The sequence below is a fragment of the Diceros bicornis genome, chromosome 29 (genome assembly GCF_020826845.1).
Source record: "Diceros bicornis minor isolate mBicDic1 chromosome 29, mDicBic1.mat.cur, whole genome shotgun sequence".
NCBI lineage: Eukaryota > Metazoa > Chordata > Mammalia > Perissodactyla > Rhinocerotidae > Diceros > Diceros bicornis.
The window spans coordinates 18,101,308-18,128,419 of record NC_080768.1 but is presented as its reverse complement, the minus strand read 5'-3'; the positions used below and the strand labels follow the sequence as shown (position 1 = coordinate 18,128,419).

Genomic DNA, 27,112 nt, shown 5'->3' with positions numbered 1-27,112 from the left:
TATGAGGTCCTGACAAAACTGTGGTTTTTCAGAGGGTCATTTTTAGTCATTATCTGAGATATATAGGACTTTAGGGATCTGTTGCTAAGCTCTTATAACATTCTCCCAAACACAAGGATGTCATCCACTTACACTGTTGGCTTATCACTTCTCAGCAAAGCACTCAGAGGTACTAGGCATAGCTGAGATCCCCTGAAGCATCCTCTCAAGTGGTAAACCCTACTGGAAAATAAAAATCATTTCCCTCCCCACCATCACAGCGTTTGATTTGGTGCTAACCAACCCACAAAATTAACATAGTAAACTCTCTCTCCCCGATAAGCTACCAAGTTCTTTCTTGAACTCAAGCTACTAGACCCTGGCTTACCTTTGCCTTGTTATTGCGACTGGAGTAATTATCACACATTGAAATTGTTGGCTTTTTTTTTTTCTCTCACTGCCAAATTTAGGGAGGGTATGAGCTGTGGAATTAGATGATGATCTCATTAACACAAATCTCTTCAATAGGATCCCTCAGTTCATTAATCTCCAATAAAGTAATCTATTTAGGACATTGTTGAAATAGCCTTGAGTCACTTATCATGATGGTATAATGATCCCCTGAGACTTACCCCCCACTAAATTCATCTAGAGGAAATATTTTTCCCCTAGTCTTTAAGCTTCCCTCCTAACTTTTTCCACCTCTACAGTATTGGCGAAGTTCATAAATCTCAGTCATCCTGACACCCAACCAAGTGGGCTCACCTCCTGGTGAGTTAAATGAGACTCTACACCAGTGGAAGTTGTCTCACAAAGTGTATTTGCAGCAAATAGGAGGCCATGAGGAGTCATTTCCAAAGCCATGGTGTCCCTGAACAAAGGGAAGCAGGAACTTTTATTTCGGTTGGGGAATGAATATTCAAAAGGGAGAGAGTGGTACACTGCACATTATGGTAATGAGGCTTAATCTCCTCCTAAAGAGATCTTCGAGGGGCCGGCCCCATGGCTTAGCGGTTAAGTGTGCGCGCTCTGCTGCTGGCGGCCCGGGTTCGGATCCTGGACGCGCACCGATGCACCGCTTGTCAGGCCATGCTGTGGCAGGCGTCCCATATAAAGGGGAGGAAGATGGGCATGGATGTTAGCTCAGGGCCAGTATTCCTCGGCAAAATGAGGAGGATTGGCATGGATGTTAGCTCAGGGCTGCTCTTCCTCACACACACACACTAAATAAATAAATAAATGAATAAATAAATATTAAAAAAAAAAGAGATCTTCGAATTAAAAATAAGGCAAGGTCATGGGCATAGCTCTTGTAGGGAGGCTCGGTTAGTTTCAGGATGGTTGCTGGTTCTGTCTCCTTATCATAAAAAAACAACTTGGAAAAACAGTTAAATGCTTCCAAACCCACCCTTGAGTTCCTCGGGACACTAGTCGGCGACAATCCAGACTCAGATTGTGCTATTTCCTAACATGATATCAGAAAATGGGGCAAGAACTCAGAATTTGTGTTGCCTGTCTCTGGCACCATCACCTCACCCTCAACTTTCATTTGCAGTTGGGGCTGCTAAAGAAAGACATGATTGGCAGGTACCTAATACTTTTCACTTGCTCCTCTACTCTCCACCCTTCTGCACTCTGCTCTGTGCCCCAGGGAGTGAGCCTTGGGGATTGTATCAATGGCCTTCCTTGCTCTCTGGCTTCCATGGGGATCCCAGGTGGGAGATCAATGGATGGAGGCAAGTGAAGTCAGGGTTTTTATTTCCCTGGTTCCCTCCCCGTGCAGTTACCTTGGACTGGCTGTGTCCTTCAATGGCATGTCACTGCTTTTTCAAAGTGGCCAAAGCTGACTCTTTTTCTTCTTGGGTTCTAATAACCCCTCCCTCCCCTCCTTCCCTCAGGCTGTGTTATATTACAAAGCTATAGTAATCAAAACAGTATGGTACTAGCATAAAAATAGACACATAGGCCAAGGGAACAGAATAGAGAGGCCGGGAATAAACCCAAGCATACAGAGTCAACTAATTTTCAACATGGGCACCAAGAATACACAATGGGCAAAAGAGTCTCTTCAACAAATCGTGTTGGGAAAACTGGATATCCACATGCAAAAGAATAAAATTGGACCCTTACCTTTCACTATACACAAAAATCAACTCAAATTGGATTAAAGACTTAAAACATAAGACCTGAAACAGGTAAAACTCCTAGAAGACAACATAGGGGAAAATCTCCTTGACATTGGTCTTGGCAATAATTTTTTGGCTATGACATCAAAGCACAGGCAACAAAAGCAAAAATAAACAAGGACTACATCAAACTAAAAAGCTTCTGTACAGCAGAGGAAACAAAATGAAAATGCAACCTACAGAATGAAAAAATATTTGCAAGCCATATATCTGATAAGGGGTTTACACGCAAAATATATAAGGAACTCATACAACTTCATAGCAAAAAAAAAAACCCAAATAACCTGATTGAAAATGGTAGAGGGCTTGAAGAGACATTTTCCCAAAGAAGACATACAGATGGCCAACAGATACATGAAAAGATGCTCAACATTACTAATCATCAGAGCAATGCAAATCAAAACCACAATGAGATATCATCTCACACTTGTTAGGATGGCTATTATCAAAAAGACAAAAGATAACAAATGTTGGTGAGGATGTGGAGAAAAGGGAACCTTTGTACATTGTTGGTGGGAATGTTAATTGGTACAATTACTGTGGAAAACAGTATGGAAGTTACTCAAAAAATTAAAATTAGAACTACCATATGATCTAGCAGTCCCTCTTCTGGGTATATATCCAAAGGAAATGAAACCAGTATCTCAAGACATCTGCACTCCTGTGTTTATTGCAGCGTTATTCACCATAGCCAAGATATTGAAACAACCTAAGTGTCCATCAACAGATAAATGTATAAACTGTGGTATACATATATAATAGAATATTATCAGCCTATAAAAAGAAGGAGATCCTGCCATTTGTAACAACGTGGATGAAACTGGAGGACATTATGCTAAGTGAAATAAGCCAGGCACAGAAAGAAAAATAATGCATGATCTCACTTATATGTGGAATCTAGAAAAGTAGAAATCATAGAAGCAGAGAGTAGAATGATGGTTGCCAGGAGTGGAGAGGTGGGGGAAATGAGGAGATATTGGTCAAAGGGTACAAAGTCTCAGTTATGTAGGATCAGTAAATTCTAGAGATCAGCACGATAACTGTAGTTAATAGTACTGTATTGTATACTGGAAATTTGCTAAGAAGGTAGATTTCAGGAGGTGCTCTCACAATACACACAAAAAGGTAATTATGTAAGGAGATGGATATGTTAATTAACTTGACCATAGTAATCATTTTACTATGTATAGGCATATCAAAGTATCATGTTGTACACCTTAAAGATATACAATTTTTATTTTAAAAATAAAATAGGGCCGGCCCCATGGCTTAGTGGTTAAGTGCGTGCGCTCCGCTACTGGCGGCTCTGGTTCGGATCCCGGGCACGCACCGACGTATCGCTTCTCCGGCCATGCTGAGGCCGCGTCCCACATACAGCAACTAGAAGGATGTGCAGCTATGACATACAACTGTCTACTGGGGCTTTGGGGAAAAAAAAAAGGAGGAGGATTGGCAATAGATGTTAGCTCAGAGCCAGTCTTCCTCAGCAAAAAGAGGAGGATTAGCATGGATGTTAGCTCAGGGCTGATCTTCCTCACAAAAAAAAAAAAAGAGAGAAGGAATGGCAGATGTTAGCACAGGCCTGATCCCCTCACACACACAAAAAATAATAAATTAAAAAAATAAATAAAAATAAAACAAAAGTTCAGCTGCTATTAGCTTCAGAATGTTGCACTATCCATTGTGCTTCCCCTATGCTAAGGGTTCTCATGCTTTAACACATATCAAAATCACTGAAAGGGTTTATTAAAGCAGATTGCTCGGTCCACCACTAGAATTTCAGATTCAGTAGGTCTTGGGCGGGGCCCAAACTTTGCATTTCTAACAAGTTCGCAGGTAAGGCTGGGGCTGCAGGTCTGAGATCACACTTTGAGATCACTGCTCTGTACTGACACCCTGTTTACAAGGAATACAGGCAAACAGTGTATGGTAGTAGCTGCCAGGAAACCACGCCCAGGACTGCCAACAGCTGGTTTGAGAGAGATAATTAATAGGCCTGCTTGTATCAGTTAGGGTCCCAACTGGAAACAGATGGCACACTTCAAATAGGATAATTCCCTACAGCCAAGAAGGGAATGTGCAAACCTTGTTAGGCCGTGAGGTTTTGTACTGAAGACCTAAACATACAGGTAGAAAATTGAACTCTGCCCAGCTCCACACACACTCATTTACAACAGCTGACACAAGCTCAGATTACAAGGTTACACCCATCTGTATACTATCTAAAAGGCCTAGGTAGGTATCCTAGCCGTACACTCTGAAACTTTGGTGTTTTCCTCTAAGGTCACCTGGTGGCCTTGCCTTCTTCAATCCACTAATTCATCTTTACTCAAAGCATGACTCTCGTGACTTGAAGTATCTAGGAAAGCTTTATGTGATGGATCAGACTTTTATCTAAACAATCCTATCTCCCCCCCTCTGATCTATGACCCATTTCTCTACTGCCTACTATCACAGCTATTCTCACTTCAACACATAAGCAGAGGGTTATTTTATTTCTTTTCATTTCTATATTTGAGGTTATATCCATTCTTGCTACCCTTCATTTCTTCAAATACCTGTCCAAAGGGTATTCAACAGACACACTGATAGCTTAGGTTACAGATGATCTCTATGTGGCCCTAATTATTACGAATTCTCCTTTACTTTTGTTTTGTTTTGGCATTAAATATTTTTAATAGTAATATACTTAAAAAAGAACTTATGTAAAATATTTTTTAAGTTAATAAGCACAAAATGAACACAATCAACTAGGAACCCATTCCCCATCTCAGGACTAGAACATTCCTGTACCTGTGTGTATCTCCCTATCCCACCTACCAGCCTTCTCTTCTCAAGTAACCACTATCCTTTTTAAAAACGAATATGATATGTCTTATGTATATTTCCCTAAGCAACATATTGTTTAGTTTTGAAGAATTTTGAGAAAATTTTCTACAATTTCTATTTCTCACTCCATAGTATATCTCTAAAAATCACTGGTATTGTTACATGTAACAATAACACATGATTTTCCTGTGTAAATTTCATAGTGTGAAGATGCTACAATTTATTTTTTAATTCGTTTGTTTTCCGGTTTTTTGTTGTTATGAACAAAGCTGCTGTGAATTTTCTTATAGATGTCCTGGCATACATGTTTTGGAGTCCCTCTTGGGTGTACTAATGCCAGTGGTAGAATTTCTGGAATATAGGATGTGTGTAAATTCATTTCACAAGGCAATACCCAATTGTTCTCCAAAGTAGTTACGCCAGTTGACAATCCTACCAGTACTGTGTGAGAGTTCCTATTGAGCAGTATCTTCACCACCTCTGATATGATCAGACATCTTAATTTTTCACCAATATGGAGGATTTAAATTTCATTTCTCTAATAACTAATGAAAGTATCTTTTCTTATGCACTGTAGAAGTGGTGTCTTAGGGCTGCTGTAACAAATTACCACACACTGAGTAGCTTGACAACAAAAATATATTCTCTCACACTTCTGGTAGCCAGAAGTCCAAAATCAAGGTGTTGGCAGAGCTGTGCTCCTTCTGAGGCACTCAGGAAGAATCTTTCTTTGCATCTTCCAGTTTCTGGTGGACCAGGCATTCCTTGGCTTGTGGCTGCATAACTCTGCTCTCTACCTTTGCCTTCATAGGACCTTCTAGCTCTGTGTGTCTCTCACCTGAATGACTCTTCTAAGGACACTTGTCATTGGATTTAGGGCCCACTCAGATAATCCAGGATGATCTCCTTTGAGATTCTTAATTTAATTACATCTTCAAAGCCCCTTTTTCCAAAAAGGTCACAATCACAGGTTTTAGGATTAGGATATGGACATATATTTTTGGGAGCCACAATTTAACCTACTACATGTATAATCACCATTCATATTTCTTCTTTCTGAAATACAGGTTCATGATTTTCTTCATTTTTCTATTGAATTGTTCCTATTTTTCTACTGAGTCTTTTTCTTATTGATTTATAGAACTTTTTTATATTAAAGATATTCATTTTTGTCAATATTTGTTAAATGAGTATTCTCCCAAGTTGTGGCTTGCATTGTCACTTTTTTAAATGCTGACTTTTGATAAACAGAAGTTCTTAATTTTTATTTAATTGAATTTGTGGATCTTTTCTTTCAGGATTAGAACATTTTGTGTCTTATAGAGTAAATCCTTCCATAGCCACAAATTATTTTCTTATATTTTCATCTAAATATTTTAACAATTGGCCTCATAGTCTTACATCTTTAATTCACCAAGAGAAAATTTTTGTGTGTAGTATAGGACAAGGATCCAATTTTACTTTTTTCCATAAATGGGGATAACCAATTCCCCTTCATCCTGTCTTGATCAATGTCTGGGGTAGTAGCAGTTATTTTACAATAATGTGACTGCAAGCTTGAGGATAAAAGGCATGATCTGACATGACCAAGGGACTTATGTTAGGGATACAGTCAACATTTAAGTGTCAATCAGCTTTATTACAGAGCACCCTTCAACATACATCACTTAGAAAGAATCAGAAAATCCAGATCAACATCCTTACTCTCCTGACAGTATGATATACATGACATCCTACAAGTCTTAACTGATAGAATTTTATATACACTGAAGTCTATCTCTAGTCAGGTTTAACTATCATTGCAAGTACTTAGAGTAGTTGTTTTTGCATTTGGAGGTGCATATTTACCAAACGACATCATTGAACAAAATGGTGCCAAGAAACAGTCAGGTTATTAACTCTCTCTCACCCAACGGGTGGATGAATCAGCAGTGCCCTGTGTAGTTTAGGAAACTGCGGGCATAGTTGGTTCATTGTGTGCCTCCTCAATCAATCATGCAAATTAGCCAATTGTGTGAGGTAGTCAATTAAATCCGTAATTTTATGTCTAATAAATTGCATGCATACACACAAAAGGAAATCTATCTGAGGTCTCAGAGAACCCAGTTTTACAAAATGTATTGCCCTTTTTTACACAAGGAAGGAAATAATTGCTTAACTCAATCCATAATTTCTGGACCTCATAAATAACACAAGTCTTCCTTTCGAAAAGTCATAATTGGAGAAAAAAACATGCCATGATTTTTATGTACTGTTCTTTTTGACTCTGTTTTGACCTATTTGTTGGTTTAGAAACCTCTAGATCTGTTCTGTCCAAAACGGTAGCCATCAGCTACCTATCACCATTTAAATTTAAATGAAGTAAAGTTAAATAAAATAAAAAATTCAGTTCCTCATTTTGCACTAGCCACATGTCAAGTACTCAATAGCACTATACAGGTCATCATAGACAGAACATTTCCATCTTTCATAAATTCTTTTGGATAGTACCATTCTAGATATTTCCTTCCACTCTATTCGTATGGTTTTAACAATCATGTAGTACTTTGAGGTTTACCGAGTGTTTTCTCCTCCATGCTTTTACTGAGTCTTCACTATATTATTGGTAGGAAGCCATTATTCCAGATTTCTTTATCTATTGCTTAGTAACACATTCCCCCAAAACTTAGCAGCTTAAAATAACAAATATTTATTATCTCATATCATTTCTGAGGGTCAGGAATCTAGGAGGAGCTTAGCTAGGTGATCTGGCTCAGGGGCCCTCATGAGGCTGCAATGAAGATACCTGCTGGGGCTGCAGTCATCCAAAGGCTTGACTGGGGCCTCACTCACGTGGCTGTTGGAGGAAGGCTTCAGTTCCCTTTTCATGTGGGCTTTGGGCTTGCCCCAGAGCAAATAATGAGGGGGAGTGGGGAGGTGGGGAAGAGAGAGATCATTGTCTTTCATAACCTAAACTCAGAGGTTTAGGTTATAAATAATAATAAATAAACTTCTGGCTTATTCTGCTGTTAAACAGACCCTGGTTGGTAAGATACAGGAGGAGACTACACAAAGGTGTAAATGTCAGGAGTTGGGGATCATCGGGGCCCATCTTAGAGGCGAGCTAATCACGTTGCTATTTAAGAAGCTCAGTGACTTGCCGCTCACACAGCCAGTAAACGCTGAAGGCAGAACTTGCATCTAAATCCTCTGACTTTAACTCCGTTCTTCCACAGCACTCTGCTTTCCCCCATCGATGTACTACCCCAGCCTCCTTAAACAATTTGGCGTTTTTATAAACCAGCGATACAGACTGGTTAACGTTAACCTGCAAACATTACAGCTAAGATTCCAAGGGTCTCAGGTGCTTGATTAATAACAATTGGTCCTCTCCTTTTCTTTGATTTTTCAGGAAAAAACAATTACAGGAGAGTAGAAAGAACAGAAAGAGCCTGCTATTGACAAACACTCTCTCCTTGACCACACTCTAGACAGGCTCCTCTAAGCACTCCAGGTCTGGACCTTGGTGTCCGACCTTGTCTGGCCTGCATTGCCCAGTCGTAGCAAGAATCTTGTTAAGTTGGTTTAGGCAAAATCCCCCACCCTGGATATCTGATCAAATGTCCTCATCCCCAAAAAGCCCCAGGTAATATCTGATTGCCTGGCCTGCTTCAGCAAGAATCCTGTCAGATGGGTTTAGCCAGAAGCCCCTTTTACCCCTGATGCCTTCTCTTAGTATGTTTCCATCCACTGAACCCCATCTTGCCCCTTGGGTATAAATCCCCACTTTTCCTTGTTATATTCAAAGTTGAGCCCAATCTGTTTTTCCTGCAGCAAAATGCTATTGCAATAGACCCCACGCCTATCTTGACAGTCCTGGATAAAGTCGGCCTTAGTGTTTTAACATATCATGAATAATTTTCTTTTTCAACACTACTCCGGAACAGACATCAAGTGGATGGAAAGAAATAAGAGGAAGATTACTTTATTCTTTGTCTCTCATACACGTACCCATACAGGAGAAGAGACTTTTTACAAATTGTTGCTTAGAAAAGGGACAGAGCAAACTATCTTCCTTCCTAAACAAAAAGCTGACTTAAAGATCACCTTATCTTCAAGGATAGCACATCTTAATTAAAAAAAAAGAATTTTTTTTTAATGATTCTATTTCAGATAAAGGGCAAAGTGTGGACAAAGTGGGCCACGGTGAATAAGAACTGATTTCACTTTTTGGCTTGGCATTCGACATTGGCAATCGGAGGTACAAATAGCTTCAAATTCCAAATGTCAGGGATTTACTGACAGCGGGCACTCCAGCTGACTGCTTTATCCTCCGGTAATTATTTGAAATCGGGATTTGGTTAACATTCCCTGTAGAGTCTAAGAAATTACTTCTGCGAGTTCCTTACTAAGACATTGGTAACTATACCAGAAAGGTTTTGGATACTTGAGAGGGAAGAACAGTAGGAATGAAGAAAAATCTTTTAGTTGAACAAATAAAATTTTATATTCTTATTTTTGTCTTTATTATGGTAGAAAAATGGGCATTTTGCAAGACTAAATCATTTTGTATCTAAATACTTCTTTCTCACTATTAAGGGAAAGTTCTAAGAGTCCTTCATCTCGTCATTAGAGTCAGTCTCAATTCCTACTGACCAATGAGTTGAGGAGGTACATCCGTTTATTTTTTCTTTAGAATAATTCCCAGTACATTTAAAAATGGGTTACCTAGCTGTGGGAGATGATGTCAGGTACAAGTAACCCAAATCCTGACACAATCCAGCTTAAACAAGATGGAAACTTATGCTTTCCCATAAAAGAAGTCTTGAGTTAAGATGGCCCTCAGAGATAGTTGATTCCATGTCATTGAGAACCCTCAATGCTTAAACCCTTGGTTTAAGCCTCATCCTCAGCAAGTAAAATGGCTGTAGCAGTCCCAGGCATGATATCCTGACATGTCAATGTTCACAGAGAGACATAATGTCTCTTGTAAATCTCTCTTAGGAGGGAGGAAATTTTCTTCCGGAAGCCTCCAGCAAACTTCCTCTAATATCTCATTGGCTACAATTGGTCCACATGCTCATGACAAGTGGTGTAGAACTACCATGATGGGCTTAGATAGGTCATGTGCTTGAGAAAGGATGTTGGGGACTGTCACAAGTCTCATTTCCCAAACAGGATCCTCTTAGTCTCTATATCAGATTAGCTTTTATGACCAAAAAATTCTACCAGGAAAAAAGATGCAATCTTAATAGTAAAAAAAAAAAGCGTAGATAGAGGGAATTTCCTATATTGTCAAATGGGAAAGCATAAATGAAAGAGAGAAAGGAGAATTGGAGAGAGAAAGAAACACTAGTGTTTCCAGACCAGGAAAGGGAAAAGCAAAGTATAAATTGAAATGCTGATCGTGAAATCCTGTGAGATAGTCCTTTGTCAGAATTCATTGAGAATCATTGGTGTGTATTTTTCTGCTGTTCAGACCAAACAAATTAAAAGCTAGACAATGATTTTGAATTGAAATGTATTTAAGAATATGTGTATCCACCTAGGAAAATAGGTAAGCCAAACAAATAATGGATGTATTACATACATATTCCCAAACACTATCAGTGATGCTCTCGCTCTGTGATTAAAGGACCTACTTTTAAACAGTTTTTTATCCATACTCAGCGCTGCTGCTAGAAAGCAGCATCTTCCTCTAGCCATCATTTGGTAGTTTTTTATTCTCCTCTTAGGTTGCTTCTTAAACCACAACGTTGCCGACAACAATGGCCTTGCCTCATAAAAGATGCAAATGAGGTGCAGGGTATAGGAGTCAGCGTATTATATTGACAAGAGTGTCGTTTTTGGAGACAGCCAGCTTTGGGTTTCAGTCCAAAAGGTGACCCAGTGTGAGTTGTCTAATCCACCTAAACTTCGTTTCTCATCTGGAACATGGCAGTAGGGTATTACTTGCTAATACCTTATAGGATGTTGTAAGAATTACATGAGAAAATGCGTATAAAGAAGTTGGAACAGAGTCTGGAGCATAATTGGTATTAAATAGATGTTACTTATTACTATTGGTTCTATAAAGCCTCATAGTTGAGATGGGAGTGGTAGGGTGAGAAATAGTGGATTTTAACAGTTTCTGCATGATTCATTGCTTACTGTTCAAACAGGTAGGCTTGTAATCCTTCAATCACTGAGCTGGGAAAGCATCACAAGAATTATATTTATGCAGCAAGATCTTTCCCCAAACCACTTGGGGATGTTGAACTTATATTTGTAGGGACAGAAAATCCACAACCATGACTATGTATTTATCCCTAAAATGAAGGTAATACTTTGTCCTTTTTTTTTAATGGTTAGCCATCCAGTAGGTGATTTGTAATGCCTCCAAATATCTTCCAGACTAGCTATGGCATCTGCAATTTCACCATTAGCACAAAATTTTATCATTAAGGTATAACTTTAAGGAAGCCCGTGTTATAAAGCACTTGGAAGGGACCAGGAACATTAACATATTCATACCCATAGTTAACCACTACTGATTCTCATCAGATTGCCTAGTTGTCTGTTCTAATGGCCCTTTGGAGTGTCCAAGCAGAGCCCCGAGGAGAGCTGTATATGAATGCAAAGGGTAAAATAATTCCAAAGCGTGGGAAAGTGGAGAGGGCTGAACAGTGTGTCACCTTCAGAAAGTGGCAGCAGAAAGGGGGTGCCGGCAGATGAGAAAGCAGTGAAAAGGAACAGAGAGGGTGGGATGTCAGAGGTTAGTCAACCTACTTACAATTATCTAGGCCTACTCCTCAAAATGTCTTAGAATTCTTGCTTGCTTTAAGTTTAGCAATTTCCCCTGGTTTTAATATTCAGCAATAATCGAAAGCAGCTAAAAGGCCATGTTAAGCCATGTTAATATTTCTTAATCACCAAACACACCTAACTCGTTAAATTTTGAGTCCTTTATAATTTCACTTAGCATATTGTTGGTACTTGATAAATATTTGCAGAATGAGTGAATCCTTCTGCGATTTTTTTTTTTCACTTGCAAGTGACTCAATATTGGTTGAATTGAAATGATACTTGATGTAGCCTTCCAAAAACAATAGGCAAGTCTTTAACAGTGTTGTTCAATAGAATTCTCTGTCATGATGAAAATGCTCTTTAATTGACTCTGAACAATACGGTAGCTGCTAGCCACAAGTGGATATTGAGTACTTGGAATGTAGCTAGTGAGACCGAAGAACTGAATTTTAATTTAATTTAAATAGCCACTTGCGGCTAGTGGCTACCTATGGTATTAGACCATGCAGGTCTAGAGGTTTTGTTCAAAGTTTAACATGGAAATAATTAGATTTACCTATGATAACCCTAAAGACTAGTATAGCAAACCAAATTGACTTGCACAGCGGTCTCCGGGAGAATTTATGTGTATCACTTATAAAAGTTGTCATATGTCGTCAATTTCCAATTTCAACTATTGACATAAAAGGAGTGAGTCTGTGTAGCTGAAACAGTGAAGCATGAGAACTCTGTCCTCTGCACTGACAGACTGGCCTCTTAAGCCAGTCTTTCTTTAGATCACCTCCTCCCTCCTCAGGAATCTGGCACCTTCCGGCTGCCGGCTGCCCCGTGGGTCTGCAGGGGCCTCTGAGGTCCGTTCCCATAGTCCTCCACCTCCTAGCCTCTCAGTGCCCTCCTCTCCCTTCTAAATCAAAATCTACCTTGAATTATTTGTGATAACCTCCTTTTAACACTTCCTAATTTTATAGATGAGAAAATTGAGATACTGCAAAGAACAAGGGAGGTAAGAAAACTAATATTGATCAACTACTATGCGCTTGCTAGACATGATAGGACGCGCAGTAAAAGTGCTGCCCTCATGAGTGAGTCTTATCTCCCTGGCAGATAAACGGCATTCAATAAACATTTTTGGAATAGAAAAATACACGAATACGTTTTTACCGTGTGAAACAGATATTATTCCCTTATCACAGATGAGGAAACTGTAATTTAGAGAAGTTATATGACTTCCTTAAGGCTAAGCACACACAATCCTCCAACACTTTATCTTTTTTTCTCTGAACTGTTTAACCCCTTGCCTTGTTTCCTGTGTCCTCAGAGTATTGCTCTTTACCTTTCAAAGAGAACGACCAGCTAAACTGACGAGTAGATTTACATCACTGGCTGCACTCCCAGCCCCCTCCCCCTTTTCGAGGGATCTTCGAATTTTAATGCCAATCTTCTGGGGACAGTGTCAACTTGCAGAAATGGCACCCGAAAAATTTCACGCTGTTCAGGAGATTTTATTTTGGTACTTCAGCGGCATTAAGAAAATATTTCACAACAGATATTTTCCTGGAGTCTGGATGCTTACATAAAAACGACGCATTCATTTATCAATTAAACTTCAACAACGCTGGCATTCATCTTGGTCTATATTACGAGGAGCGGACGACTGATTTGTGTATTGGCCCCTGTCACTATGGATGACTTGTAAGAAACATTAGAAATTGGCTCCTCCTCCATCTCTTGCCCCCACCCCTTGGAACCTTATATGCTTCAGAGTACGGTCTAAAAACGGAGGCGCTTTTGGAAAGGATTTGAAAATTAAAATATGGCTCCGTGATTTTCAACACAAAGGCCACAAACAGCGTTAGGCACAAGAAGTATTTAAAATAGATCACATCCAGAAGTTGGAGGGGCTACCAAGTACAAGTCGTCCAGGCCAGTCTGCAGGGACTGTTCATGCTTCCGCCCTGCAAAAACCCGGCAGGCGACACGGCGGGACGAATTTCAGCTGCAGAAGAGGAAGAGCATCACCTGCAGTTCGAGGCGTGGGAAACGCTGCCGGAGAGGGCTTGCAAGAAAGAAAGGCGGAGAGGTGCGCGCAGCGGGGCTCTGGGGCCACTCGGGTGGTGAGCGCGAGGGACGCCAGCGCCCGGAGGAGCCCGGGAGACGCTGCAGGGTGCAGAGGGGCCGGCGGGTCACCGCAGGGACCGCAGCGGCCGTGGAGATCGCTGCAGCAGGGGAGCCCACCGCAGCCTCCCAGCTCCCTGCAGCTACTGTCCGGAAGGCGGACCCCGCCGGAGAATCCCGTCCTCGCGGCGGGGCTGGGGGCGAGGCGGGGCGCTGACGTCACCTCCCCTCCCCCACCTCCTCCAAGAGGGAGGGAGTGGGGAAGGAGGGAGTGGGGAAAGAGGCAGTGATCCGCCGCAGCTCCCGGCCGCAACTCCCAAACTCGGCGGCTCGCTGCCTGGACATGTCCTGACAAACTTGGCTTCTCTTCGACCCTCTATCTAGCCATCGCCCACTCTCATTTCGCCTCCTTTTGGGGCCCAAGTTTCACCCAGGACGGAAGCCTCTGGAGATGCGGCCACCTGGGTCCGGGCAGCGCAGGCGGACCGCACTCTTGCTGGGGACATGCTGAAGATCCGAGGGAGGCAAAGTTGGTACTTCAGACCCGGCTTTTAACAAATACGCACATCGCGAGGGGATTACGGAGCTGCCGAGGACTTTCAAGCGGAGCACGGAGGACTCAGCTGGACTGGTGAGTTCTTTGTTTAGTGCAAGCTTTTTGTATTTAAGTTTAAACGTAAATGAAATTACGTGGGGTGTTTGGCTCTAAGCTAGTGCAGGGAAGCGTGTGTATCCTACAGGCTCTCCGGTCGGCGAGCTGCACACCCCTTTGGCAGTGCATGGCTCGGGAATGAAAGATCAGTATGCATACGTTGTGGAATTCATAAAACATAACAGAGCACTGTTCAAAAGAACTTGAAAAGCTATGTTGTTTGTGCATTATTTTGGATGTAACTTATTACGTATAGAAATGGTGCCCAGGGAGGGCGCATCGGGGGCCGCGCGATCTGCAGTGGCGCAGCGCCCTCTAGTCCAGACACCGGGCAAGGCGCGCACTCACCGCCGGCTTCCGCGCGGACCGCGAACTTGGACCTGCCGGGCACTCCTGGGACGCGGGCGTGAGCTCGCTCGCCGCCACCCCAGCCTTCGCTTACCAGCCACTCCGGCCCATTCTGCGTCTAATTTCCAAATACTAGCTTGGGTGGACTGGATGCAGAGGCGGTGCGGGAGGGAAGCGTTTTTGTTTTCGGGAACCGTCCCCCATTCCTCTAATTTCCAAGAGCCTTTGGGGACACGGTTGGGGGGGGCGACAATTGAAAGGACAAACGTGGGGCTTGAGCTACATTGCTCTTTCAAGTGAAGGTAATTCGATGGTAGCAAAAAGGCATCTCTGTTTCGTTCCGTTGGGGCTCAAGGATCGGTAAAGACGTGGCAGCCCCGGAGTACGAAATCTCCATCTCTGCTCTCGGCTGTTCCTGTGGCGACGAAGTGTAACTTCTTCCAGGCATTGAGGTTTCTCAGTGAGCCCGGAGAATCAGCATTCCCAAACAGACGTTTTAGCTCGAGTAAGCGTTATTTATTAATGAATGGTAATTTTCTCAAGGAATTCTTTTGTGTCATTTAAAAAATCTTGTGCTTTTTATGTTACGGGATGGTGTCTTTTTCCTTTTTACTGTTCTCCCTCCAATCCCCGCCCCCCGTCCCCCCTCAATAAACTGTTGGCGTTCTTGTGTGGTTGTTTTGTTGAGTTAGAATTCGGCAAGAGGCGCAGACCGGTTGAGCTTGGAGATCAGGTCACCTACTTTCGAGGCGTTCCACGTATGAAACTGACCTATAACTCCAGGAGCACTTTGCGCAGTTATGGCCGTGGCCAGGTGTTTGGATGATGGTGTTTGCTGGGTGTGTGAATTTGTGTGTATTCTAAAGAATGCGCAGGGAATACACCACACACTCGTGCTTACGAATCAGCACACTCATTCTGCAGGCATTATTTTTCCTTCCCAGCCATAGCCTGCTAGATACCTTCATTTTTTCAATCACCTTCTTAAGAGGAGAGTGCATTAACTTTGAACCAAGGAAATTCTCTCGTTAACCCTCCCCCCCCGCCCTCATCTGCTTCGCAGTGCCCCCTGCATCCCCTCCACCGGTTCCGGGGAAATCAGCTCTCTTTGTCCTCACAGTGTTAAAATGTTCGAGCTCCACAAACTTTCCGAGGTCACGTCTGCCCTCTTCTCTGTACTGTTTCCCAACGCCCGGGAGCACTTCCGCCCTCGGCTGAATCTCAACTGCGCTGAGCCGGCGTCTGGAGCTTTGCTGGCGCTGAGGATGGGCGCACAGCCCCGGGACGCGGGACTGCGCGCTTCGGCCTAGGGGGAGTTCCCGGAGTGGGGGCGTCTGCACGCCCCGGGCTTTCCCTTCTCCCTAGGGAACTTGCTGTTTCCACAGACTGGGTTCATAGTTTGCAGGGTGGACTTACCGGCTGCGAAAGCGCACGAGGCGGCACGGCTGCCTTTGTCCCGCAGACGTGGGAGTCGGGGGCGTCCGCTGGGCATGCCGGCGCTGGGGTTCGTACCCAGGGTCAGGGAGATTCTGGAGTCTCACTAGCTCTACACAAAGAGGTCGCGGGGGAAGCGCTTTCATTTTCCGGGGATCTTAGTGTGGATTGAAGAAGGAAGTCGATTCCCATCTAACTGCATTCCTTGAGACCTTTCGGAAGATACTATTCCACCCAGTCATTGCAGACCCAGAACCGAAGCATTCACATGCAGATTTAGGAATTCCCGGAAGGTTCTAGAGAATCTAAAGGGAGGCGTGGGAAGCTTTTCCATTAGCCTTAGCTGACTTTTTGTTTTTTGGAGCTAAGCTAATGTTTCCCCTTTCCGAGCAGGAAACATTCCATATTAATTCCCTGCACAAATCTGTGCGCTGGCCATAACTAACATCCGCACTAAAGCAAGCCCCAAACCGTTCCTTGGAGTGTCGCCAGATCAACCCTGGGCACTCGCTCGTCTCCTCCTCGCAAGCAGTTGGCTGCTGTAACAGCAGGGGATCTCTGCCCGGTGGCGGGGCGTCGCTGCCCGGGACCCGGGGGCTCGGAGTGCGGCCGCCGGGGAAAGTCAGACCGAGTTTCCGCGCGGGGGAAACGAGCGCCGGCGCTCGCGGGCGTGGCCGCGGGCGGAGGGATATACCCCGCGCCGGGCGCGTGAGGCGCCGAGGCCGAGCAGGGCGGCCTCGGAGCGGGGCGCGCGGGCGGCGAGGGCTGGCTGCCGGCACCATGCGGACCTGTGGGCTGTAAGAGCCCCCGGTAGCCCCGGCCCCCGCTCGGGGGCGCGCTGAGGCGACGAGGTGCGCGCCCCCGAGAGCGCCGCCGCCACTTCGGGCCAACTTTGTCGTAAGTTTGATTGAAACCAAGTTGGGGCTTGCGCGCGGGTGGGCGCGGGGCGCAGCGCGGCGGCTGCCAGTGCGCGGGAGGCGTACATCTTGCTGCTGCGGGGCGGCGGACCCTCGGCTCTGTAGGTGCAGCTCCGGACCGTGCTGCTGCCGGTGCCCTGGAAAATGGGATGAAAGAGCGAGCCCGGCTGGAAGGGGTGGTGCCACAGCGCCTGCCCACTTGGAAAGTTCAGTCCTGGCCCTGCGTTCAGGCGGCTTGGGGAGGAGGCGGAGGCGGGACGGGGGATAATTCGCGGCGTGCACAGAATGGTAATTAACGAGCAGGGCTGCTGCGAGCAGAGGCGCGCGGGGTCTGCTCCTGGAGCCATTGCTGGGCATCAAAGCGGCCGCCCGGCGCGGGGCTCCCGGCGGCCGGAGGGCGAGGACTTCCGCCGCGCCCCGGAGCTCGGAAACTTCGCAGACGCCCTCCGCTTTCTTCTCTCCGGTAACGCTCGTGCCTGCTAATGACTTAAACTGATCGCGCTCCTGGGTTAATTTCGCAGGTTATGAAATATTCACAGCGTCGGTGAGATAAAAGGAGAGGCCAACAGCTCAGAGATGGGATCTTTGAAATGGAGGCGCCGAGTTCCCTTAGATGTTTTGTGCGCTGAGAGTGCTGCTCTGAGATTTAAGTATTCTTTGGTAGATAGATGGAGATAGAATAGGCGCGGTGGATAAATTGCGGGGCTACACATGTGCAAAATGTGCTGTTTATCAGTTTGTGTCTATCTTTTCTGGAAGAGAAACTTGTAAGATCTTTTCTTAAAGAAGGAGATTCTGAATCTTCAGTGCTTCTTCTTACTCCAAGTGTTTTCTTCTAGGAAGCTAACTTTCTGTTGTCTCTAAGATTTTTTGTCCCCACTGATGTGAATTGCAGGGCTTTGAAAACAAGGACGCAATTGTGTGCATTAGGAAAGTAAACTCATAAATATTTTCTATGCAGTTAAAGTTTTTTTTTTTTTTTTTTTGCATGTGTCTGAACTATGGTTTCACTAAGTGGCTTTTGTTAAGCAACTCCCTGGTGCCTGGTAAAGGAATTTTTTTTTTCCCTTTGAGTATTTGCAGTGACTGTTGAAATCGGAAAAGATTTAAAAGACAAATGATCTTCAGTTATTTTTTACAAAAGCAGATTCTTAAGGCTTCATATATTCAGAGATAGGTTTCAATACATCTCCACTTGTTAAAACGAGGTAATGGTGATGTTTTTCCATGTTACTCTTAGAGTCGTGGTTATGTTATCCAACACATCCAGTTGTTATAGGTACTCATGAAGATGTGTTTCTGCAGTTATATAGCTTAATTCTGATATCTGTCTTTGTGTTTTAGGACAGCTGTGGTTCCACAATTAGAATTATTATCCTGCTTTCCTTGTTATATACTTACGCTTTAAGATGGATGTAAAAATACTTCAAACATTACCTAATTTGTGAAAACATCAATTGATGTAACTCTGTTATGCCAAACATGGCATTTAACAAGTTCAATGTAAAGTTTGATTTGAGTAAAGTGTGCATTTGTGTACCCATTTCCTGAAAAATGAGCCAAATTCTTTGTCATTCTGAAAGGAAGTGAGATTGTTAGAAAGTCATTCAGGCCACCTGTATATTCATTCATATCATTTAGTCACTAGAAATGCACCTAGTGGGTTCTCATCATGTTAACAGATCATTGAAATCCATGTTATGGACAGGTGCCAAAAAAGGAATCTAAAAATTATGTGCAAACTAATACTGTTTTCATTCCTCTGATCCCCTGTCTTTCTAGTGTATGTCTTCAGATTTAGTTCTTGAGCAACCTTTGAAACTCGCATTTCTTTGAATGTTAGGGGTGAGAGGGATCTTACAGATTATTCATTTTAACTCCCTTATCAAGTCTGCCACCACCTGTTTTCCACCCAAGTTTGGCTGATGTTGCATAGACTCAATAAACTGAATCAAATTAGTGCATTGTTGCATTAATGTTGTCTCATTGGCCTAATTTGTGGCCTAAAGGACCTGATTTAATAGCAGGAAGCCATAAGGCTAGGTGTCTGTTTAATCTTTATGAGTGGGAAATTGCAGTAGGTAAGCTTTATTTTGACCAAATTATATAGAGGATGAAGCCAAACTGTATTTTTTTGTTTCACTTAATTGTTCAGTTTGCAGGTATTAGTGTGTCCTTAGGCACTGGAAAGGAGTTTTTGAGATGAGTGACTCAGGTAATTCATTTAACTAAGATCAGAAAGTTGCCATTTTCTTATATCTGAGAGGAGCTTTTTATTTCAAAAATGTATTGAGTCAGATGAGGAATCTGTATATTTCACATTTTAAAGTTTTTAAAAAATTCATCTTTCTTTTAAGTCTCAGATTTAAATATATTGCCAAAATTCTTGCTTAATTCCAAAGGTTTGTTATATATGTGGAGATAAATGTCTTCTACGAACCACTTAGGAATATCAGTCCTTGTTTAATCCTTATCCTTCATAGCATATTCAGGCATAGGGCTTCATAATAAGCTCTGCTCTACAGACACTGATCTGGCATCCCCTATAGCCAATTTGGAAACATTTTGAGGTGGGTGGTGAACTCTTTCTGAGCTGCTGGAAATTAGAGCCATCTCCTGGGCAGCCATCTGCAGTGTTCTTCCTGGCCTGATGGTTGCACCTGGATTTTCTGTTAATTTTAGAACGGTGGATGTATTATTTTGCCATGTTATCCCTCCTTACTCCCCCGCCCCCATCTTTCAGTCCTGCCTTCCACTCTCCTTTCGTAATCCCCATCCATCTGTCCATTCATGAACCCAGTAACTGTGGATCTGCCCTGTGCCAAACATTGGGCCAGACACAGTATGCAGTAGTGAACAGATCATGTTTCCTGCCCTCAAGGTGCTTCCAGTCCAGTGGAGGAGAAGGACAGATAAACAGTCAGTTATATCCAGTGTGACGAGAGCTCCATCAGGGTCAGGGTAGTTCATCGTAGCACCTCAGTGAGCTGGGGACCTGGGGGAGGACCTGGTTATTAGGATAGAGTGACTTCTGAGGGAAGAGTGAATCGGAGGGAATAATTCCAGGAGAGGAAACGACATGTGTAAAGCAAGTTGTAGAAACCTCAGCTGTGACTTGATTTGTGGTGTGATGAATAGAGAGAAAAGAGACTGAGACCTATGCATGCTGTCTTGTCTTTAGGAAAAGCATTTGTTGGTTTATTATCAGTACTTCTTTAATCCTGTTTTCCCTTGAGTTATGACGTGTCTTTTTTCTTTATGTAGGTAGAACATAAAAATATCTATGACCTTGGCTTATATTGGCTTATGAAGACAGGGAGGATAATTTTTATGGGGCAGGGTTAAGAAGAGAGGAAAAGAAGGAAATGTTGAAGAGAAAGGTGAAAATAACTAGACTGTGTGTGACCAGTGAAGGGCAGGAAAAAATAAAATAGTAACCTTTGCATTATCTTTAGAAAGAAAGGGGTGGAGACGTTACAGGTTTGGAGCCCCCACCACTAGGTGGTGTCATCAGCTCGGGACAGCTTGGTTGTTTCAAACCTGTGGAAAGTATAGCTTTTTGGTTTGAAACAGGAGGTAATATTGGGAGATTAAATCAGGCAAGTAGGTGAAGGTCAGATTATCAAAGGTCTTTAGTACAAGGCTAAGAAGAATGTACTTAATCAGCAGCCTAAGGGGAAATACTGAATTTGCAAACTAGGGAATAATGTTACAAAGAAGTTTTAATGAGATTAATTTGATGGCAGTGCATAGGCTAAATAGTGTCAGGTCCAGAAAGCAGGCATACATAGGGGGCCGGCCCCGTGGCATAGTGGTTAAGCTCGTGCGCTCCCCTCCTGGCGGCCCGGGTTCGGATCCCAGGCGCGCACCGATGCACCACTTGTCAGGCCATGCTGAGGCAGCATCCCACATAAAGTGGAGAAAGACTGGCACGGATGTGAGCTCAGGGCCAGTCTTCCTCAGCATAAAGAGGAGGATTGGCATGGATGTTAGCTCAGGGCTGATCTTCCTCACAAAAAAAAAAAAAAAAGAAAGCAGGAATACAGAAAGGCTATTCAAATGCTGTGCCTGGCTGAAAACAATTATGAGCTAGGTGACAGCAGCGGAAATGGAAAGGGAGCAATTTTGCAAATTGAGAAAGAAAAAAATGTGATATCTAAGTAACTTTTTAGATATGGAGGTGTAGCAGTTAAGAATAAAAGTTCATAGAAATCCTGAATTTTTAGAGAGAGAGGGCGTGTGTGTGTGTGTGTGTGTGTGTGTGTATTGAGAGAGAGAGGGCATGTGTGTGTGTGTCTGTTTAGAGAGAGAGAGGGAAGGATGGGGGGGGAAGACTGTGTATCTGTGGAGGGTAGGAGGCTGTAAAGATTTTAGTCCCATCTCTAGTTTCTCAAATAAGGAAATGGAATCTAGGATTCAGTAATTTCTTCGAATTCACACCGATGATTAGTGACAAAGTTGGGGCTAGATCATGGGTTCTGTGTCTCCAGCCCCTTCTTTTTTCTTTGATTTCTTAGGTTGCAAACTTGGGTGATTTGGGAAGTGGTGCAACTTCACTGACAGGAAAATGCAGTGGTATAGCCGTTATTTTGCGATGGGGAGTGGGTGGAAAGGCTGTGTTAACAGGTCTGCTGCTGTCTCAGGAGGAGTGTTCGTGGCACTTCAGGGAGGTGAGGGCTGGAACTCGGCATTCCTCAGTGGTCCTTTACGATTGAGACATAGTGGATGGGATCCTTAAGGGTGATAATATGCTCATGTATAGAAAGAATCAGAAGACAGAGTTTGTAGTGCCAAACTTTCAGATGAAAGAGTCAGTTGTAGAATATGAGATTATTGAGACTCGGGGAAATTTCATGTCATTCGTTCTTTATAGGTTATAGATTGCCTCTTTGTTTTAGGCAGTTTGTGACTTAAGGACACGAGGGTATTGGGGAGGGGGTGAGTAGTGTCAAATGTGACGGGAAATCCAGGAGGATGGGTACTGAGAAAAAGTCATTTGATTGGACATTAGCTTGTGACACCGGAAGAAGCTGTTTCTGCTGCCAGGGGGATCTGAGGTCGTGTAGAGCAGGTAGGGTCGCAGTATGTCAGGAGGAGAGGGAGTCCTAAGGAGGTCGAGGTAGCACTGCAAAACTCCTGTTTTGGAACTCTGCCAGCGTAGGAAAGAGAGAAATAAAGTGTTAGTTTGAAGGCAGTGAAGGTTTGAATGAAGGTTGTTTCTTATATTTTTTGCAGGGAAGGATTCGCCCTGAGCTAACATCTGTTGCCAGATGTCTTCCTCCTTTCTTTTTTCTCTTCTCCCCCAAACCCCCCAATACATGGTTGTGTATCATAGTTGTAAGTCCTTCCAGTTCTCTCTGTGAGCTGCCACCAGAGCATGGCGACTGACAGACGGGTGGTGTGGTTCTGTGACCAGGAAACAAACCTGGGCTGCGGGGGTGAGAGCCGGAACTTGAACCACTAGACCATCAGGGCTGGCTCTGAAGTTTATTTTTCAGTAGGGATGAACTGGTGTGTATTCGTAGACTCTGGCGAAGGTGACAGGAGGAAGGGGCCATTTGAGTGCGTGTTTGAGTGAAAGAGAGAATTCAGGGAGGAGCTGCAGAAGAGGCTGAATTTTATGGTATCCAGGTGTCTTTATTTGTAGCTAGGGTGGGTCCTGTCTCTTCTGAGATGTGGGAGGAAGAGACAATAGGGGAAGAGAACATTTTAAGGAGCAGAAGAGGAGGAACTTTCTGCTTCCTGACTTCCATTTTCTCACTATACGTGAGGCCTTCACGTTCCTGATCCATTATTTAGTGAAATGCCTGTCTGTCTACCTAAATATACAGGGAGCACCATAATTTGACCTGTAATAAAACCTTACTAATTTGGGAGTGGGAGAAGTGGCCGCTGTTAATTACTGGCTACTTTGCCAAAATGTCATTTGAGTGATTTCTGTCTGCAGAGAAAAATACATTAGGTGAGATGATCTTAAATCACAGGAGGTAAGCAGTCTGATTATTGAACTTCTCTGTGGGCAAAGTTTGCCTTGGAGTGTGGATGAGGAAAAAGTGGTTGGAAGATCATAAGTGGTGTGTAGTGGTCGTGTTTCTGTGTGTGGGGAGAGGAGAGAGAAGAGAATAGCACAGAGATGTCTAGCCTAGCCTGAAATGTACCCCAGCCCTCGTTTCGCGTGTCTTGTCTTTTTTTTTTTTTTGGTGAGGAAGAGTGGCCGTGAGCTAACATCTGTGCCAATCTTTCTCTTTTTGCTTGAGGAAGATTATCCCTGAGCTAACATCTGTGCCACTCTTCCTCTGTTTTGTATGTGGAATGTGGCCACAGCATGGCTTGATGAGGGGTGTGTAGGTCCGTGCCCGGGATCTGAACCCATGAACCCCCAGCCGCTGAAGCAGAGCGCGCAAACCCAACCACTACACTGCGGGGCTGGCCCTTGTCTTGTCTTTTATGTCACAGTAGCACAGAACAAGTAGAAACACTCATCTTCATAATGCCCACGGACATATTTTATAGGTTCATGTAGTAAGTAAATTACATAGTAGATTTTATATGGAGGCTATTTAAAAATTAGAAAGTCTCTTTAAGTTTCTTAAGGGCAAGAAAACTTTTTAAAAATTATTTTGGATTGATTAAGTCATGTAAATGCTGAAGGTTTTAAGTTCTGAAAAAGTTATAATGTACCGAGGAGCGAGATTTATAGTTCTGCGCTGTCAGTATCAGTAGTTTGAAGACTGTTCTTAGTTAAATTGGGATCCGTTGTTGATCATTTGAAGGCAGTATTTAAATTAAGTCATTGCTAGAGTAATCAGACTTATTGCAGCTCCAATCAAAATTAACAACATACAGAGTTACCAGAAGTAGTTAAATGATATATACCAGGCCTAAGACTGCTGTTCAATTGTGCATTCGTAGCTGCCCCCTCACCCCCCATTTTTACTGAAAAATGTATGACGATGGCTTTAAAAGATTTAGGATGCACCCAGAAAATAAACAAGATCTACCCGTTAATTTTTCAATGTAAGAATAAAAGCTTTTAAAAGTACTATCTATGACTATTAACAATTTATTAGAAAGATGCAGAATTTTTTTTCCTGCTGTAAATGTTATATAGAAGCTGTGAATGGATTATAGCTGAGTAATAAACAGGCTTTCTTAGTAAGATACACTCCTTTCTTTTGACTCCTATTAAGTGATTTTAGAGATCATTAAACATTTATTTAATATACAGTATTTTTAAAAAACAGGAATCATTTACGTTTCACATTCTGTCAATTTTTGACAACTTCGTGACATTTTTCTTTGAAAATCTAGTTATCTTCCTTGCAATGTAGACATCTTTAAAAAATACTTTTAAAATGTGGCACGATTCAAACTGAACATTAAGCTCTAAATTTCAGTAATAAGATAAATTCTAGTGATGTTCTCACTCATGCTGGTACAAATGGGAGTATGCGGGAGAGCATGGTGAGGGGAACACCAAGTTCTTAACTTGAATGTTTTTGTGTATTTTTATCGTCACACGTGGAGTGGAAAGTTGAATGCTGTTTCCCTGTTGCGTTGAGGGCTGGAATGACTAATGGCGTGTGTCAGAATTGTGACCTCTAAATAATAAATATACAACGTTTAATAGAGTTTATGCATTGGGTAATGCTGTGTCCCACCTGATGTTCTGTCCCTGCAGCATATGAAACGCTTCTGAAGCTTCAGCTTTAGATCTAAATATTTGAATTTATACAGTTATGTTCTCAGCATTGGGCCGTGTTCTGTTTGGTGTACAATGTGCAGTCATGGTAACTGACTAGAACACTTTACATGAAGAAATATGAGCATATTAATCTGATATCTACTAGAAAAATTACTTTTCTCTCTTACTTAGGGATTTTCAGAAGTCTCTGCTAAAGATATTTAAGCTTTGGCCCTGAGGCCCTTTTCCCTAAAGCCTAAACTAAGTAAATGTTCTTTGTTTTTACATAGAAGAAATCCTAAATGCCTGTGAGTTTAGGAATTCAGTAGTGTGATCACCTTCTAAATATCAAAGTGTAGCCTTTGGCTGAAATGGTTTTTGGAGTTTAATTTTCATAAGCGTGAACTCTAGGTAATAACGTATTTTTTAGATGAAATGGTATTAGTATCTTTTTTTCTTCCCCCTTTCAGCTTTACTGTTTGTTTTGCATAGAGTAACAGCCCTAGTTTTTGTGATCATGGCGTTTTATAGTGAAACCTGAGGTCATAATTCTTGGTTATGTTACTGTAAGGTTAACAATATCTCCTAAAAAGTGGATTTGTTTTTTCTGGTCAAAAGAATTGCGTTTAATAATTTATTCTAGTTGTAGTGGCATTCTGTTAGCCAAGTTTGCAGAGTAAGTTCAGGGTTGTAAAAGGTCCTGGGTATGAATGTGATCTAGAAAGTTTATTCCAGCTGCGACGTGTCCCAAGAGAAGAAGTGTGGTGGGTGAGTTGTGAGAGGTAATCCAGGTGTTCCGGCATCCAGTCGTGGGAGAGCAGTGAGTGGTGGCAGAGGCTCTGGTCGGACTGAGTGACTGAGATGCCATGGGGATGAGGAGCTGCAGTGATCTGACAGGTGAGGCCTTTCCTTGTGACCTGGGGGTGGAGAGGGTTTCCAGGGCCTTGCAGCAGTGGTGGTGCGAGCAGCGTGGCACCAGCCAGTATGTATGGGTCATTTCCAAGTTCTAATGTTAGGCTTCAGATGTACGAAAAGGTTGACTGATTTATCCTTTCTTTACCCCACCACTGTTTCTCGCTTCTTCTACTGCCGTGGCTGCTCTCTCTCCTTTGCTGGTTCCTCTCCTCTTCTGTCCTCTAAATCTTGGGGGGCAACGGGGCTCTCGGTCCTTGATTTTCTTGTCTATCTGTGCTCTCTCCATTGGTGATCTCATCCGGCTAGTAGTTTTAAATAGCATCTTCTATACTCTGGCAAATCTCACATTTATATCTCCAGGCTGGACCGCTCCCCCACGTCTGACTGCCTGCTCGAAATCCTTACTTGGATAACAACAGGTACCTCCACCTTGACTTGTCCCAAACGGGGCTCCTGCCCTTCCTTCCTCACCTGTTCCTCCCTCTGGCTCCCTCTCGGTACCTGACAGCTCAGTTCCTCTTGCTCAGCACTCAGTCCTGGGAATCTTCGGTGATACCACTCTCTTTGTTTCCTCCTCACTCCTCTTCCCCCAACTCATCAGCAAATCCTGAAGTCGATCTAGAATTTCACCACTTCCCCACCTCCACCGTTACCTTTTTGGGCTCCCTTCTACTGTTGCAGTCACCTTCCACCTGGTCTCCCTCGAGCTCTGCCCTGGCCGCCCTGCCTTCTCAACACAGGTCCTGGCCTGACCCTTTTCACTTTAAGTAAGAGCATATCACTCCCCTGTTCAAAATCCTCAAGCGGTTTCTCATTTTATCTGCAGTAAAATCCAGAGTCCTAAAAAGGGCCCTTCATCCATGAGTCCATACTGATCTAAAGAAATGATTGAGTAAATCCAGAAATAGGAGAGAGTAGACAAATCTCCCTGATAGAAGAATTCTAAGTCATTTGTATAGCATGACTCTTTACCCTGAAGTGTAGGCTGCACATAGTGACTTCTTACAGTATGGAGAGGGGGGCAAAGAGTAACTTCGCTCTGGAAACACCTGACAGGCGCTATTTCAACCCAGGGAACAAGGTCAACTTCAGCATCCCTACGTCACATTGTTAGGACATGATGAGAATGGCGCTTTCCCTCTGTGGTCTTCCTCCCCCAAACACACAGCCCTAGGCTAATTGTGCAACAAACATCAGACAAATTCCAGTTGATGGACATCCTAGAAAATACCTGCCCAGTACTTCTCAAAACTTTCAAGGTCATTGAAAACAAGGAAAATCAGAAACT

General features: G+C 43.1%; 1 protein-coding gene across 4 annotated transcripts in view; it reads left to right on the top strand.

Annotated features, from left to right (window-relative positions):
* The first annotated feature begins 14,161 nt into the window (after nt 1-14,161).
* Nucleotides 14,162-27,112, top strand: part of FAT1 (FAT atypical cadherin 1) — a 131,826-nt gene continuing 118,875 nt past the window's right edge. For 3 of the 4 annotated variants that reach the window (XM_058525019.1, XM_058525020.1, XM_058525022.1), the window contains exon 1: nt 14,162-14,505. The gene's annotated coding sequence lies outside the window, so the exon portion shown is untranslated. Of the gene's footprint in view, nt 14,506-17,026; nt 17,206-27,112 lie in introns of those variants that run through there. The other variant, XM_058525021.1, reaches the window with a different exon arrangement.